Source organism: Onychostoma macrolepis, chromosome 07 (genome assembly GCF_012432095.1).
Source record: "Onychostoma macrolepis isolate SWU-2019 chromosome 07, ASM1243209v1, whole genome shotgun sequence".
NCBI classification, from domain to species: domain Eukaryota; kingdom Metazoa; phylum Chordata; class Actinopteri; order Cypriniformes; family Cyprinidae; genus Onychostoma; species Onychostoma macrolepis.
This window is the reverse complement of record NC_081161.1, coordinates 10,505,418-10,518,697: the sequence shown is the minus strand read 5'-3', so window position 1 is coordinate 10,518,697 and position 13,280 is coordinate 10,505,418. Positions and strand designations below refer to the sequence as shown.

Genomic DNA, 13,280 nt, shown 5'->3' with positions numbered 1-13,280 from the left:
GACCAAGAGTACTGCAGGCATAAAGCCGTCGCCAACACATCTGTCAACTGATATTCAAAGAGAGAGAGTTCTTTAGCAAGAGGGGAAAGCTAAGACACCAAAGAAAAAGGAAATGTGTAAAAGAAGTAGAAGAAAGTGAAAGACAATAGATGTGACATACAGCAACTTTTGACCACCAACTCCAGTGACAAAATCACAGCTAATCAAACCATGTTTAACATTTAAGTGCAACAGAATATTGAGCCAGTAAGATTTCACTATGGGCAAATTGTTTTGTTGCACATTGCTTGTCGCAGTGGTTAAACGACATTCACATTGACACCAATTGACAGATGGGACCGCAACCAGCAATGAGGTTTTAATGGATCCGTGGACCAGCAGTAGAATCTAACTGGCTTAAAATCCCTCTCTTCATAACCATACAATAAACATTGAATATCTTCTGACTGTCTATTATTGTGTCAAATCGTGCAGCGGTTTTGTGGACGAATGGCTCGATACCAGAAGCTAAGTTAGGAAACAACATAAAGCTACACAATATAATGAAACAATTTTGTTATTCTAGGAGAGTCATAATTCTAATGACTGTTTTATTGGTGCTTGGACAAATAATAAGACATGCTTGTCTTTCAGCCCTACAAGAACGATCATTACGAAACAATTACAATTTTCCCATCAAGGCTGATAAATAGTTATAATAGCTACGCTTTCCCTAAACTCATGTATTACTTTAATAGTGGGGAAAAGAGACAAAATGATCTATGACAGGAATCTGTTTGCTCTCCACACTTCCACAAACAAGCTCCCCAATCAAAACACCTGCAGCTTCACCCAACACCAATTAGCTCATCAAGCTTTTAATTACTCTGTTAATTGCATACAGGCAGCGTGAGGGGCGGCTGGGGAATTAGACACAGAAGCCCTCCAGAGGACCCGCCTTGACAATCCTAACAAACAAAGAGGACGCGTGCCAAGCAAAACACACAGGGCCTGTACACACATACACACACACCACAGATCCCCTGCTCACATGACTGGAAGAAAAACAAGAGTGGCTATAATGCCATGCCACCATGCTCACCATCTGTTACTGCGCTAGAAGTGATGTCACATCCTGTCACATGGATGACTATTACCTGGGGAAGGATGAAAATGTAAATGAACGCAAAGAGTGCTTGCGTGTGTTTTTGCTGGTCAGTCTTATCTACAGCAATATACTCTGAGTAGCATTGTACCATATAAATACATCAGCAACATATAGCATATAGTACAGAGCTTGCAATGTGCTAGTATTTAGTTCTAAAATATTTCTATTTCACAGTCCCGTGTAAGTCAGGTTCTGGCTCTAATGAGAGTATGCAGACAGCACACATACTCTGTTCCTCTTCCTTTTTTCATCCTAATTCCCTGACTAGGATGACTATCTCTTTTTTTCCCCCCGTCTCTCTCCCTTTCTCTTATATCCTCTGAGAAAACAGCAGAAGTGTTTGGCTGAGGAGGCGTATCCAGGAAATAGTGGCAGGCCCTGACTTCCTGTGTGACAGGTGCACGATGCGGGGCCTGACAGCTGCTGTCTCTCCGCAGTATTCACTCTCTCTCTCTTTCTCTTTCTCTTAGGCTATGGCCAGCTGTAGCCTAGTACTGCTCTTGTTTGCTTTGGCTCTTGCGTCATTACAGCTTGCTGATTTATGGAGCACAAAAGACTGAAACCTGCCCAACTCATACACATGCAAAAAAACATTAATAAATATATAGATTATGTATATAATCTATATATTTATTAATGTTCTCTTTTTCTATGAAATTGCTTAAGTAGTACAATGGTACAGTGATCCCCAATGATGTTACATTGACGTACACACGATTGAATAATTAACGGTAATTAATAGTATTGCATAATTGAATTTGAACTCTTTCAGTGATTGCACATACATTATTACTTTTAGTTAAAATTTCTTTTTTGTTCTTAGTTGACATTGCCCTAAAAAGCTTTCTGTTTATCTATAGCCTTCATAAATGTTACATCTGCTTTATACTGTCTCTCAATTTCGATTAAATTTAAGTTTTAAATTAATGTGAATTATTTAAAGTAATATAACATACAAATGGATTAAAACAAGTGAAAAATAGAAAATGATAGAATTTTATAAAATCAAATCAAAGAAACAAAACATGTGTTGTAATAACCAAAGTGGCAATTTAAAACAAAAATAAGGCAGGGAATTAATTAAGGAAGTAACTTTCATTACAGAAAAATAGTTAAGAAGGATAAACTGTGGATAAAATAAAAAATAAATGAACATAAGTCTTTGCTCCAAAACCTAGTGGGCTGCCTACATAGGCAACATTTTAGGCTCACTGGCAATGACTAATAATAATAATGTTAAGAGGAGACCTCTGCGTTAGATAAAGGCCTTCGTAAGAGACTGGAGCCGCAGTGAAATTCAGCTCAAACCCATTTCAAGAATGACAGGATAGTCCGGCGCTCTGCTTCTGTTTCCATGAGATAACGGCCGCTTTAATTTGTGCAAATACGCTACATCGTACGTCTCCCAGCCCCAATCCAGCCCAGAGCCCCTTCTCAATACTTTAACATCATTGTGAGGAGAATTGTATGTGTGTGTGAGGGCTTAATAACTGAGCTTCATCTGTAGTTACCACTCAGAACTGTGTGATAAGTAACTGGCTGAGGGCGAGAGAGGAAGTGAGGAACTAGCTTTATCACAGACAGGAGCAGTGATATGAACTTCCACACTGTTTGATTAATAAACCCCTCAACCAGCAGGGATTACTCCAGCTGGTGCCCTGTCTCTTAGCCATAGTTCCGCTGGCAATGTATCCTTACATCCTCCAATCTTTTTTTCCACCTTCTTATTTAGTGAGAGTCTGCTTATCATCCAAACAAAACAAGCCAATTCATAGTGGGAGCCATTTCTCAAAGAAGTTTACAATGTTCCCTATTTGATCAGATCGAATCTGTTTTTCATTACAGAGAAATGAGGATCCAACAATCTAGCAAAATCAGCCTGAGCAGTCTCTTGTTTCTTTGAGAAGCTTTTGTCGCTTGCTCTGTCAGTATCTTTCTCAAAATGCAAGCTTTAACCTGATTGGCTAGTTTCAGTCAATTTCTTGGCGATTTCTATCAGCCGGATAGGAGATAATGAGCATGTCAAGATCTAATTGCTTGATTTGACAATGTTTATGAACTTCTTATCATTATTAAAGATATGCAAGGCAGTTTTGCTCTTAAAAATTCCGATTTACTCACTCTTCAACATGGTTATTCACATGTCAATCAGGCAGTTTCTTCCTGTCTAAGTGGGTCTAGACAGTTTCTTCCTGTCTAAGCGGGTCTTGGCCAGAATAAGTTGCAGTGTGAACCAGACTTAATGCTGATAGGTCTATCTACTATGGCTCGTATACAGCATTCTCCATTTTACATGCATTTATCTTTCTAAATCTGTGTCATTAAGATAGGACAACACATTTACTTGTGAGAACACATGGGAAAAGGGAAGAACGTGTGGCGTAAATGTATTTGAGAGTGATGTGGTTTCTCTCTCTCAGAGTGAACTCCCAGCTCCTACAATGTGGCGTAAATGTGTTTTTTGTTACCCCAGATGTTTGGAAGCTGGCCGGCTACTCTGCTCTCTGACATTCTCCTTCTCCTGAGAGAGGCCGCCATGTCACAGTAATGTCAAACACATGCGCTCACCACACCGTCGCCGTCTTTCCCACTGTTTGGAGGGATAAACAGGGCTGAAACCATGGCAAATGCCCCCTTGCCCGTCCTTGCTGCTCCCTCTCACTGCCACTCCCGCTGGGAGCCTGGGGTTGCCACGGTAGGACAACCAGATGGACTGCTGGGACAATTTGCCATAACAGAGCCTTCACCCCTGAGTAAGTATTGAGACACACTGAAATACAAATGTTGTGATCATGTGAGTATATTTATCAGCACCTCACTTAACTAAAAGGCCAATCAAATATGACATTCGTCTGATGTTTGGACTGATTGAGTCTCTTCTCTTTTGTGAGTCATGTGACTCAGATCTGTTTTTGTTTTTTTTGGTTTGGTTTGTTTTTCCATAACAGTGTGAGCAGCACAAACCACTTGGAATCTGATCTTTTCAATTCTTATTTGGACCACTTCCATATGTGGTCCTAAATCAGACACAGGTCCATTTTGCAATGCAATCTCAGTCTGAACAGTCATATCAGAATTCATGTGACTTTTACATCACTCTAGATCAGGGGTCACCACACTCGGTCCTGGAGGGCCTGAATGACCTTCTCTGCTGTCTTCCATATTCACAGAGTGACCAAAGAATTACTGGTATATACAATTTTTTAGTGACTCTCATCAACACAGAATTGTCATGAACGTCCATGTAGAGCAGGGGTCAACAAACTTGTTCCTGGGCCGGTGTCCTGCTGAGTTTAGCTCCAACTTGCCTCAACACACCTGCCTTGAAGTTTCAAGTATACCAAGCAAGACCTTGATAAGCTGGTTCAGGTGGGTTTGATTAGGGTTGGAGCTAAACTCTGCAGGACACCGGCTCTCCAGGAACAAGTTTCTTGAGCCCTGCTCTAGATGGACGTTCATGACAATTCTGTGTTGATGAGAGTCACGAAAAAATTTTATATACCAGTAATTCTTTGGTCACTCTGTGAATATGGAAGACAGCAGAGAAGGTCATTGATGGGGATCTCAGGTGGTTGAAAGTATTATAAGACAGCTCTATACAAGCAAAACTTCAGGGAAAAGTACATGAAAAAACTTTGCTCTCTTACTCCTTATCGTTACTTCTTCTTATCACCTGCGCACAAATTCTCTGGCTTCCGCGGCACATCAGCTTATGAATGAACGCATAAACGCTGGCTTCCATATTTACTTTCGTATGGCAGCATGCTGATTGCTGTCTCTGTTATTGTTCTTTTGGGCATGCAGTTCACACTCGATTTGGCACATTTTGAAAACAAACAAGATCTGAGCAATAAGAATCAGAATTGAGCACTAAGACTTGCAGTATGAACATAACCTTAGTCTCTTCCTTTATCTGTGACACACACACGTTGTTTTTGTGAGGCACACTGTGCAGTTATGATTTTTTTTTATTTTATGCACTTTTCCAGTGTGGATCTGGAAGGCATTCCTTTCAATACATGCAACTTTGAAAAGAAAGGAAAAAAGGCCCAGATCTTTTACTCAGTCTGAGAATCATTTCCTCACACCAGGACATAAGTGACACATAAGTGCTCTCTCTGGCAGCTAATGTAGATAATAGACCAGGATAATCTCTACTGAGCTCTTCTAAAGACATCAACAAATAAACAAAACAGGTTCAAAAACCACAGTTCTAAAGCTTGCGGACATCCACACCTGCTCAGGACTCAAGTGACTGCACAATTGCATTAATGCATTATAAGAATTAGGATCAGTGCGTGATCTAACAACTCTCTAGACACTGGGATGGGTAGATAGCAAATACACTTCAATTAAAATGACATTTTTGTCAATTAAATTTGAATTTATTAAAAACACAGTCCAATGTTGATTTTACATAATTAAGGTAATCCAATTTGGAGAAATAAAAAATAAATCATACAAATATTAATGGGCTTTTTGTATTTAATTTATACACTCTAAAAATGTCTGCATAAAAGCAGAGCAAAATACACTCTTAATATGGAGGAATTATAGGTAAATATTTTTCACAGGTGTTTTACCCGTATTTTGAATTACGCATCACATTATGTTGTGCTTTAGGGTTAAAGGGAATGTCTGTAAACTTATGTAAAACTACCAGTACCTTTTCTATTTTTTACCGATTTTTTGTTTACAGTGTAGCAAAGTAAAACAGGAAGGTAGAGGGGAAAATAGGTTTGAGGTATGATGCAGGTCATACTCGAACTTGCATCTGGCTCTTTGTGCTCTCCAAGCACATGTACTACCCACTATGTCACTAGGACATGTTGTAGGATTTAAAACTATACCTGTGAGCACAAAAACCCCTTTGTGTGTACACATGCACTACTCAACAGGATCAGGATATGTTGCATGCCAGATTCAAATCTGCATACCTACAGTATGAACACAAAAGCCCTTTTTATGTCACCAACAAATACACAAACCACTGCACGACTACAAAAAACTTATATTTATGGATTTGAGTAACTCTTCTCATAGTATAGCTTTGTGCCAAAGAGGTAAACTTGTATAAATTGGCATTTTAAGTGCAGTGCTGCCACGTGTCGCGAGGTTAGTTGTGTGAGTGAGGTCTTTCCTGCAGGTGACAGTCAGGCTACCTGGCCGATCAGGTGCCAGTGCTTACTGATCAGTGCCTGACCCCACCCCCTAGTTCTCTCTCTCTCTCTTCATCCCTCCCCCTGCTGCTTTGCCGGCCGTCTGCCTGCACCCATCTCCCGCCCACCACCATCTGCTCTTCTCGTTAATTACGAGACGGCAAACTTCACCTGCACCCGCACTCAAATTACAATAATTACCTCCAGTGCACACCATGTCCCTGCTCCCATTGCAGAGCACTGCCACAAGGACACGCTCTACCAACCTGAATGTGGGCGTCCTAGTAAACTTAAGATATATACCACAACCATTAAAACTGACACCCTCCACATGACTGCATGATAGTAGCAGTGTGAGCCTTTATGAATTCTCAGCCGATCAGTGGGTGTTGCACTGACAGTTTGAAATACACATCCATTTCTAAACTATATTTACACTGAGTGCAAATCATAAAGTTTAAATTTATAATATCTAAAGCGACTTCGATTTAAAATGTTTTAAGGATTTCTAAACCGTGGTGAACTTTACGTTATGGCTTTCCAAATTATTGTTTTTCACTAAAAAGTGTATGAATTTTGGTTTAAAAAAAAATATTTTTTTAATTTTTTGAGCACATGCATTTTAGGCTTTATCAACATTCTGAACAGGTGTGTTAAGTGTAGACAGGGAGCAGGTAAGACTGACTCCAAAGACCCTCGTCAGAAGCTGCAAAACCATTCAAACAAGTTCTCTGTATCTACCAATGGTAAGCAGTGTCTCCTCAGAGCCATTTGACTTAACCACGTATACTGACTCTTCTATATAAATCTAATAAACATGGCATGAAAGCAAATTGAATAATCACTCCAGATGAACGAATGGCTTTCTCTTAGTTGAGGTGCTTTAGTGCATGCAGCAGGGACATTTGCCTGTAAAAGCTATTAGGGCTATTTGGTGGTAATGTTTAAGGATAGTCTGTGGCCACAGCGCGGTTTCACCTTTAGACATTTAGCTGTTGGGAGAACTATTACCGTCTGTTCATTCATAATTCAGCTGATCTTTACTGGGGTCAATTAAAGAGTAAAGTGGTGGTTTGCAGTGCAACAGCAGTAACATCAACGGGTGCTGACTGGGCTGGACTGAAGGACAGTTAAGACAAGTGATGTTGCAACAAAGCATATTGTGGTTTCATCCATCAGTGTGCTGGCAAGGTTGCAATGAACAATTCATCATAATGCACCAGATCACATCTTCATTTTTGTGCTCAGATAGACTAATCATTTATTAGATGAACAGGTGCAGAGATTGCTAGGCTGATGACTGCTATAAATTTACTTTTTATAAGATTGAGGCCATCTGACGTTCATAAATTTGCTGTAATTTCTGCTTGTTCGTTTATTATTGGCCGGGTTTTTATTAACACTCTATTGTTTTAAAGTAAACAATCTAACCTCTTTCAGAAAATGTGAAACAATTAAAGGATGCAATGTGAGCAAATTTCTGGCAGATCAGACCTAAGTTCAAATTCAGAGGTTGGGATTGTTTTGCCAAAAGATAAACTTCATCTTTGATCCATTTTTCGTGCTCTTTTCACAAACCGTAACTAAAAACAAATTATTAGCCTACAGAAAGTTTAATAATATATTTGGCATTATTCAGTATAGTTATATATATATATATATATATATATATAGGCTATATTAATTGTGCCAATCATTTTTATTGATAATAACAGACTTTCTGTTGACTCTCCATCCGTATCTTAAATAAGCATCTATTTTCATTTCAAATAACTAATTTGAAAGAAACAATGTATACATTTTAAAGAAAATAGTTTGATAACGTTTGCATTGCATTTAGGCTATATGTATTTTGTACTTGCTTAACATAGCCTATAAAAAAACTAACTGCAACAGAGCAGGTATGTCGTTGCGTTTATAATTTAATATCTGTATTGCTGGACTGTACCTGCTAGAAGACCTACCAACATTACAAGCATCTTATAAAATCTTCGCTTAAATCCAGACTTACGTGATTGTATTTAAGAAATAGCCGTTAATATTGAACGAACTAAGTAGGCTATAGATACAGTAGAAGCAACACTTACTTTTGAAGGTCGAAGTCAAACTGAGGTATTTGCAGCAAAAAATAATCCACGCGAAAAATAAAAACAGAAAGAAACGGAGATTATTACGCCTCGATTATCACTGAAAAAGGTGTGAACTTTCCAAAATGAATAAAAAGCGTATATATGTCGTTTTATCAAAGAGTGTCTGAGAGAAAGAGAGAGTTCTGAACTCCTTTGGATTGCACACGATGTTGACTTTTCGTTATAGTAATAAATAATGAGGTAATTCAGTTTCAAGAAATCGAAAACATATCATACAAAGCTAGAACACAGCGGAGCTTTAGTATTAAAGTAGAGAGACTTTGGTATTACGTTCCTTTAAAATGTCGAAATCTTGAAACGTGTTAACAAATTTCTTAGTAAAAATGCACAGGGCGAAAAAAAGTTCGCTTCGATTTCTCAAATCGCAAAAAAAATAAATCGCAAAGTCCTCCAATTCAGATCTCGCGTTCTTGGTGGTTTTTATACCGTATTCCACAGTAGATGTCCGCGATCCCTCCTATAAGAGAGAAGATGTTTTTAATATTGCCACTGATGCTCCATGTTTCCAAGTAGAAGTATAGTGAATATTGTCTTTTGTAAATCCTCAAAGTCCTCGTCTACAGAAATGATTCAGATAGGGAGTGTTTCGGAGATCTTCCCGTTAATACTCCAACTGCTCGTCGCGAACTCCCTCCACACTGAACGCGAAAAAACGGTCCATTAAAAACATCATTCGTGTCCCAGCTAACTGATGTTACACATTCTGCGTTGTTTCGCTCTGCACCATCTCGCGTTTTGGTTTATTTTTGTTGTTGTCAGTGCTTGGAAGCTGGTGTGTTGTCTAATGACCCTTCTGTCTGCGTTTAAAACACCATCTGGAGAAGAGAAGCGTTCTCCTGCGCTCCTAACCTCTCTCGCTCGCTCGCTCTCCCCCTCTCTCTCTCTCTCTTTCTCTCTCTCTGTGACAGCTCCTCAGACCCACAAGCTGACAGCCTGCATCCCTTGTGCTGTATAACCCCCTCTGATATTGAGGATTCCTAATATAATTCATATCACATTTTTAATAGACTTGCTATTAACATAATTAGGATGTGCCCACAATTTTCTGCAATTCTTAAGGGATCATAAGCACTGTCCCTGTCTCTGATAAAAATGTCAGATTGATTCTCAAGAGAGCAGTATTGATGGTCCTTCCACAACGCCGGGCGTTTTTGCCAGGTTTTTAAGCGCGTTTTGACCGCGCACCGCTAGGGGCCGCTGTTTCCCCATATCAGTTCCTCAGCTCCAAACACTCGCATTCATCAGGCAATTGACAGCCAGGCAGCTGGTGCCCGAAGCCCGATCGAGGGCATTCAAATCAGATGGGAGATATGATGTTTTTCTAACATAGTTACAAACCGAGCATTTCATTTTTCAGGAGCATCGTGTGCTTCATTTAAACATTCTGTCTAAGTGTAGACTGTTGATGGATGGTCCTTACTTTCAATAAATTATATAGCCTAAGTGTCAGCTACTGTCGATATGCGTTTTATTTCTGAGGTAAAACAATATGTGTAGTACACTAATACTAAATTCAGATATTATAGAAAGTGACATCTGGAAACAAATTGTATTACATGAGCCATTTTTGCAAATATTTTCACTGGTCTCAGTGTGATTTTTAGGGGATAAATTCACCTCAAGTTCAACCATGAAGTTCATCACAATAAAATGGACATGTTCCATTAACATTCGACAACCTCAGAGTGTCCAAACACATTTTGTCTTCATAACCATCAGTTTATCATTTTAAATGCTTTTTAAAATGTTTGCCGTTAAAAATAAACGGCATGTGGTTTAATCTAATGTAATGATATTCATATTTTGACATTCACATGTGTCCATATATCAGGTCACTGTATACTGATAATTAATGTGTTTGAGACTGCTTACCAGGTGCTTATAAAACTATAATTTTCATTATTTATTCTGAGATCTTGATAAATAACTTTCATGCAGCTAAAGTCTATGGTGCACTTCAACTGAATAGCAGAGCAGTTACTTGGGTGATTCAAAGAGCCGCATGCACCAACTATGAATATGGATAAGAGATGGCATTTCCACAGACATTTTCAGCTGTATTTGAATATGAATATGACTTTTTCTTCTTGTGGTTTGGGCAGAATATTCAATGCAGAATATATTCCTCCTTCTGAGGTATTGGCGGAAAAGCTCTAGTAAATACAGCTGCTGCTAAAAAAATTGACCAACTTCTCCTCCAACCCCCCCCTCCCCTCCATTTTGTTCAGTTGATTCCCCCCTTTTTGACTGTTTAACCATCACCGCACCTGCTAGCCTTTCACTGGCGTTGTGACTCAGTTTTAGGGGGAGGATCTGATGGTGTCACCGCAGGTGAGCCGATGAGAAATGCACATCTGCCTTTCTTCCCTCACCCCTCAGAAATGACAGGATGTAAAAACATGTAAACAAACATAGTTAGCGCTACTCTGCTGTTGGAGAAAGCACCGGTGGTGTAAAGTACACAGAGACAGCTGCCCCATACCTTCTTTAGTCCCACCATTCCACTTGCCTGGTCAGCCTGAGAAGGCTCCAGCCTAAACACTCTGAGAAATTCACAACTCTAACATAAGTCTATTGCTGGTTATGATTACAGATTTTCTTCCATCTGGAAAATGGTATAAAACAGAAGTCATTTTATTACAGATAATGCTTTAAATCATCATGAAATCAAACTGGGAAAAAGGATCCTAGTCACTTTAAGAAAGATTTCTGAGTTTATTTAAACAATTTATGTGCATATTATATTTTTAAAAAAAAACAGTTTGTAATTTTAGCTGTGACGTTAACCCATTGTGTTAAATTATTATCTGCAGAGACCACCTTTTATGATGGATAAAATCATCGGATTTGACCTACTTTTTTTTTCTTATTGAATATGATGTTTTACCTGGGAATATGTTACATCACTCAAGTAATATGAGTTATGATCACTTCATTGACTTAGTGGATAGTTCACAGAAAAAAAAAAAATTCTGTCATTAATTTCTCACCCTCGTGTCGTTTCAAGACCTTTAAATAACAATTAAATTGTTATTTTTGTTTTCTTTGCGCACAAAAAGTATTCAGTAAAGTATAAAATTACAGTTGAACCATCATGTCACATGGACTAATTTTAACGGTGTCATTGCTACGTCTCTGAGCCTGGGAACATTTCAGTTACATTGCTGTCTATGGAGGGTCAGAAAGCTCGGATTTCATCAAAAATATCTTAATTTGTGTTCCGAAGATTAATGAAGGTCTTACGGGTTTGGAACGACATGAGGGTAAGTAATTAATGACAGAATTTTCATTTTGGGGTGAACTATCCCTTTAAGGGAAGCGTGTGAAAAAAGCATGTGTGTGTCGGACTGTTCCAGTGTTTAGTGTATGTGTGTGAAGTAAATTGATGTCAATGGAATTGAACACTACACTAGATCAAAACTCTCAGCCTTGAGAAATCCTGTAAAAAGAGCAGCCCTCATTGCACTGGCTCCACCTCTCCTTCTCTCATGACAGCTAATACCCAGTTCACAGATATTAAATAAATCCTCTATGACTTGAGTCTCTACACCCATAATTCTTAATCCACCATACTGATATGTGGTCAGCTCTGGTGTGGACATGCAATATCTACCCAGATATTCGAGGATTTTTCTACAGCCAAATGCAATTTGGCTACATTTACGGATGTGTCAGTCTATGCTGCTCTTGCAAGGGCAAATGTCTCAAACTTATCAAGTGTGAAGTGTTAGGATCTGTCTGCTGCGAATACACCCTGGCTGTGCCTGAAACTAAAGCAGTTGCCTTACTACCTTGTTAACCAGTGTTTTGTGTATGATGGTTCCTCCAAAGAAATCTGGTTTTAGACTGGCTTCCAAGGCAGTGTAACATTATGTCTCACAAACACATTTTAATGCATATTAAAGACAAGAAAGTTTAAAATATGAAGTGCTTTATTCTGGGTAAAAAAGGAGTTATACACTGATTTAAAAAAAAAAATGGACATGAATAATTTTATACATCTAAACACAAAAAAGGACCTTTTTTATTTTCTTGATCCGCCATCCACTGAAACACACACACACTGGATTGTGGGATATCTGTGAAGAATGTGTCTATATGTATATACATATTCAGATGTGTCTGCCATATGGGCTGCATTTTTAAGGCTTAGCTACTGAAACATGCTTTTTTTTAAAAGATTGCTATAAGGGATTTTAAATGAATCATCAAAGACAAAGATAATAAGACTATAAATTCCTCTGTGATCCACTGATCCACTATTGGAGCTGAAAGCTAGATGCAACATGAGGGACCCTAGTTAAGTGATTATTTTTATTGTTAGGTGATTCTTATGTTAAGGGTGGTAAGAAGACAGCGAGAGAGCATACTTATTTGTGTGACAGCCCCAAAACCAAACATTTTACATCAGCCCCCTGTCCTTCATCTAAGCTACGTTAAAATGCTCTGAGAAAAACTCTGTCAACACCCTTAAAAATCTGTTTATGTGATCTCTATTTACATTCACTGAAAACAGTGGCTGCATCATTTACTGAAAATCTTGGGAATGGGAAGAGCTTATTTATGGGCTCTCCATTCCTGTGAAATTTCTACATTTGCAGCCAAATATGTCATCATTACTGATATGCATGACCTGATCTCACAGAATTCTGTGTAATGTTCACGGACTTAATTAACCTCGAATCTGTGGTGGCATCACGGAATCTCCGAAAATTCCGTGATGGGCTCACAGAAGGCATCAGCCGTGGTCCATGCACGGAAACCCTTAGCATCAATATGCCGACGCAATACTGGGAAATTTATCATCATCATTATTGTTCAGAA

The 13,280-nt window shown here is 38.8% G+C and overlaps 1 protein-coding gene across 8 annotated transcripts in view; it reads right to left on the bottom strand.

The window, feature by feature from the left end:
* cbfa2t3 (CBFA2/RUNX1 partner transcriptional co-repressor 3) overlaps positions 1–13,280 on the bottom strand; it is a 50,011-nt gene that overhangs the window by 26,675 nt on the left and 10,056 nt on the right. Inside the window, exons 1-2 of one of the 8 annotated variants that reach the window (XM_058783488.1) lie at positions 8,394–9,402; positions 3,716–3,917 (exon numbers count right to left, since the gene is read on the bottom strand). The exons of 3 other annotated variants lie outside the window; for them this stretch is intronic. The gene's annotated coding sequence lies outside the window, so the exon portion shown is untranslated. Of the gene's footprint in view, positions 1–1,081; positions 1,137–3,715; positions 3,918–8,393; positions 9,403–13,280 lie in introns of those variants that run through there. 4 more of the 8 variants (XM_058783489.1, XM_058783490.1, XM_058783491.1 and 1 more) reach the window with 4 other exon arrangements.